This window comes from Nicotiana attenuata, unplaced genomic scaffold (genome assembly GCF_001879085.1).
Source record: "Nicotiana attenuata strain UT unplaced genomic scaffold, NIATTr2, whole genome shotgun sequence".
In the NCBI taxonomy this organism is placed as follows: Eukaryota; Viridiplantae; Streptophyta; class Magnoliopsida; order Solanales; family Solanaceae; genus Nicotiana; species Nicotiana attenuata.
The window spans coordinates 206,813-211,738 of NW_017671245.1; positions in this window are offsets into that span (position 1 = coordinate 206,813).

Sequence of the window (4,926 nt, forward strand, 5' to 3'; positions counted from 1 at the left end):
GAGTTGTTGATGTACAATATCAATTTTAAGTAGGCATCCTATTGCATTTCCAATCTTCTCAAGGATCTTTCCATCATAAAATTCCGTTGGCAATTGAGGGAGCCTAATCCATACTGCCAAAGTAGTTAACTTTTCATTTGTAGCCACAAAATTTGGTTTCTGTATACGACAAAATCGGAGGGTCCAATTTCTCACCTTCTAAGCATCTCGGAAGATCGACTCAAAGCCTCGAGGCTGCAAAGATGTGCTCGAGTCTTCTCCTTCGGGGCCCATCGGCACCCGACCTCGGGAGGATATTGATCGGGGCTAAAGTATAAGTAGGAGTTCCCAAGACACGGCTAAATCTGTCACGGCTAAGTCTGACAAAACATAGCCAGGCTATTCTAAGCCCTACTCGAGGCGTCATTTCCAGCCGTCCCATCTCCACACCCTTACAGCTAGCGGATTCCTTACCATATAAGTTTCCCCCTTCTATATAAAGGGAATTTTCACTATTTTGTAGAGGACTGATGTTGCTCAAAAGGCTCTACATGATTTATGTGATAACTCTCTCTCTTTCTCTCTAAGATACTCTCTCTCGACTAGGGCTGTGCATATTTTGGTAAATACCGAATTACCGTACCGAAACCGAAACTTTTGGTATTTGGTAAACGATATTTTGGTATTTGGTATGGTATTTGGTTTAAGTTTTTTTAAATATTGGTATTAGGTATGGTATTTGGTATATGAAAATAAAATACCGAAATACCGATACCATACCGAAATATATATTATATTACACAAAACGCATATTATCAATTATAACATAAATATAAAAAATCTAAAATTTTACTTTCCTGTATTCTCTAAGTACATCAATTAACTCTAAACAAGCAACAAGATATTTCTAAATGATCAAATATTCTTTTTGTACAATTTTCTCTATTTGGGTCGATATTCAGTTTTGGACAAAATTTTTGTCAACAAACATTTTCAGTTTTATATTTTTGAGTACGTTAATTAAGAATATTAGAGTCTATGGCTCTATGCACTAATTAGTATTCAAAACCGAATAAATCGAAGTTACCGAACCGAATAGACCGAAACCGAAAGGAGAAAAACCGAACCATACCGAATTTAATTAGGTACGGTATTGGTATAAGATTTTAAGAAATCAAATACCGAAAATACCTAACAGAAATGTCTAAATACCAAACCATACCGACCGACGAACACCCCTACTCTCGACACTGTTGATTCTATCTTATTATTTTCATACTTGTTCCACATGTTGACACCCAATTTTTTTCTATATATTTTCAATATAAAAAATAGCTTCAAAATGATATATATATAATATATATATNATATATATATATATATATATATATATATATATATATATATATATATATATATATATATATATATATATATATATGTGCTTCATTACTTTTCCTTAATTTTAAAAGATTTTTAAATCTATTCATTCTCTTATTTTTATCCATAAAATTCAGTAATTGTTTTCAAAATTGTCATTTTTTGGTGATTCCCTTATTGCACTTTTATATCTATACCAAATGTAGCCAAGGGATTTTTTTTGCATATTTTTATAAATTTATTTAGTATTTTTAAAGCTAAATTGCATATAATTACAATATTAGCCTCTATTAAGATTTAATTGAATTTATGTTCACAAAATTAGGTCTGGTATTTTTAAATAATTAATTATGTATTATAAATCATTTTAGTACCATTAATTTATTTCCAGAAACTACTTGACTATTTTTTTATAAATCAAATAGGAAAATTGGCTATTTAAATGTCAGCCCCATTTTATTTCGATTTTAGCCCAAATTGGCTCCCAATTTAACTCCAAATCAGACCCAATTACCTTGGCCCAATTCTTATTAAACCACGACCCAAACCCATCACCATAACCCGTACCTGGAGCCCCACTTAATCCCAGCCATTGATCCATTAGATCAACGACTCCCATTGCCCCTTTCCTTTTTTAAACCCAAACGACCCCTTCACCCTAATTCATTTCACACATACCGCCGCCCCTGAATCCCCTTCTCTCTCAATTCTCTCTGCACCACCGCCACAAACCCTAGCCGCCGCCACCCAATTCCACCCTAATCCACCTCAATCCCCACATAATCCATGGTCTCCCCTGGAATTTTGAGACATGTACTCGTCTCCCATGTCTACTGGTTACATATTTTTCGTGATTCCATGGACAAATCTCAAAGAGGTCTGGTCCAGTCCTTGTTCGACTTCGATCTCTTCTTCCTTTCCGGCCATCTATGGTTGTTCAAGTCAGATCCTTGACTTTTTCGACTAGATCAGTATCTCTTAAAGCCTTTCTCACTTTCTCTGGGTTCTTCGAAACCCTAGCTTTAAGAGCTTTTCAATTTTTCTTTCATATCTATCTTAGATCTGTACTTGTTATGAACTTCTTAGTGTTTTATCAAAGGTTCTCCGATTTTCTTTCAAAATAACTCTTCATTTTCAAATTAGGGTTTCCTAAACTTTTCTCCGATTTTCGGTGTATTTTTATGATTTTACTATGTCTGTCCATGTTTATTGCTACCTGTTTCGTCGTGCTAAAAGCCCTAAGTGTTTTGGTTCTAACTGGGTTTCTGAAATCTTCTTGGTTTATTTTATATGCATATTTGGTTCGATTAAGTTCTTCGTGTTTGAACCTTTTGTCTTGTTTGACTTATCTGATTCTAAGTTCTTACTGTTTCAACTTAGCTCTGTTGTTAAAAACCCTAATCTCTTAAAAGGTTCTTTTTCTTACTTGTTGCTATAAGTTTGAAGACTTTACTTGTTTCTGTGTGTTGATCTCCTTTGCCTGTTACTATGTTCTCTGCATTTTTGTGACTACTTGACCTACTCGCTTGCTGAGTTTTGAATGGTTCTCTTCTACTACTAAGTCCTAGCTTATTCCTGCTACTACTGTATGTTTAGGTTGTTTTCTTTCGCCAAGGGGTTTGGCCTTGCATGTCTGATACTGCTGTTCATTCTATTTATACGTTGAGATGCGGAATCGCGATCCTTTCTTGATTGATTCTGACCCCCTCAATGTTGCGATTGATTGCAAAAGGGTTTTCTTACGAACCCTAATTTTATTCGTTTGTTTAAATTGACTGACTCCCTTCCTTAATTACTGTGATGTTTCACCTTGAATCCTTTTCCAAAATTAAGTATGTTTTCGTACTTAGACTCAAATATTTACCTTCATACTTTTACTGCCCCTTATATGGCAAGAATCAATCTGTTCCCAAACTGATTTCTTTTCTTAATTAGCCTGATTAGTATCCGTTTGAGCAGTACTTCCTTGATTAATAGAATGTACTTGTGGTAATTGATTCTGATTGTGATTTTTTCCATGTTTATGTTAAGTCTTTGCTTATTACCTTAATTTCTACTCGTTTTCAAGACTATAAATACCCACCTTCTCTTCTTTCAAACACACGAAAAATTTTAAGTTCAGAACACACACTTACACTCAAAAACTCTATCTTGCTTTACTGCTACTTGTGCTACTGTCTGTTTAGCCGGCTGAAAGCCAATGCATGACTTTGGAGTCCTGCTTACTTTTCTTTACTGCACTTTGCTTCTCTGACTGGTATGTTCTAACTAATTTTCAGCATCAACAACAACATGTTTCTTTACTGTTTCTTTCATTCTTGTTTGTCTCCTGTTTGTATTTTACTAAGTTCCATTATTAAGCATGCTGTATTCTGCTTTTTCTGTTCGGAGTTAATGTTTCTGTTGCTTACTTATCATGGCTTGTGAACCTTAAATCCCCATCCCCAATGTGTTTGGTATCTGTGGTTGGTTTGGGTCATGGCAGCATTGAACATTGCTGTCCATGACCCAAACTTGATCCCCCTGGGATCATAACCTCCATATTTTCTCTAGTTGTTGTGTGTTCTGGTTGGCTGATAGGCATGCGAGCATCTTCTATTGCTGTGCATGCCCAAAGCTGACCCTTGCCTAAGTACATAGGCTCTTTGCAATCCCAACCCCTGACCCCCTTTGTATGAAGTTATCAACTCTTTATTTTACTATTTACTGTTTCCCTACCACCCTGTACCCCTCTCCTTTACCCCCTTAGTTTTAAAACTCTATTCCTGCACTTCCACTATCTTCTTAGACTTAAGTTCTGCCCCTCTTATGTGAGCCTTGCCTTGGGACCCATGAGATCCCTCTGAACTTGGACACATAAGGGCTGGCCCTTCCACACTGCACTAATCTCTATCTGGTTCTATTGAACTTGGGTGTAAGCACTGCCCGGGGTCCCTTGAGACCCTTAGGGAACTCTGACACACCCAGGTCTGAGAAAGGCATTGAAACAAGTGGTATTTGAGGCGTTTTGTTCCATAACTCAGAGAGGAAGTCAGAATCAGGCTTCCTATGGTTGTACTTTTCCCATTTTTTTTAATGTATTTTTCATGATGTAATTCAGCAACTGGTCTGTAATAATTTGTAATGAACATTTGGGGTTGGCTAGTGAAAAAGGGATGGGTAATTATGCATTCTCAAGGGTAGAAAACATGCCTATAGGATCTGTGTATTAGATGATTCAATTCTGCACTTAGAAAGCATGCCTATAGTACAGTTTTACATCCTACGTGTTCAATTCTGCACTTTAGACACCATGCCTATAGGGGTTTATTTAAAATTCTGCATGTTCAACTTCACACCTAGATAACCTGCCTATAGGACTTCATTTTAAATTCTGCACGCTTTTTACCACATAGACATCATGCTCTAGGATCTAAAAGGCTATAAATTAGTACCATGTTTATAATGTTCAAAAAAAAAAAAATCAGCAACACAAGATATCATATCTATAGGAATTAAAATCAGCAACACTAGATATCATGTCTATAGGAGATAAAACCAGCACTAATGGATTCCATCATCTGCAGA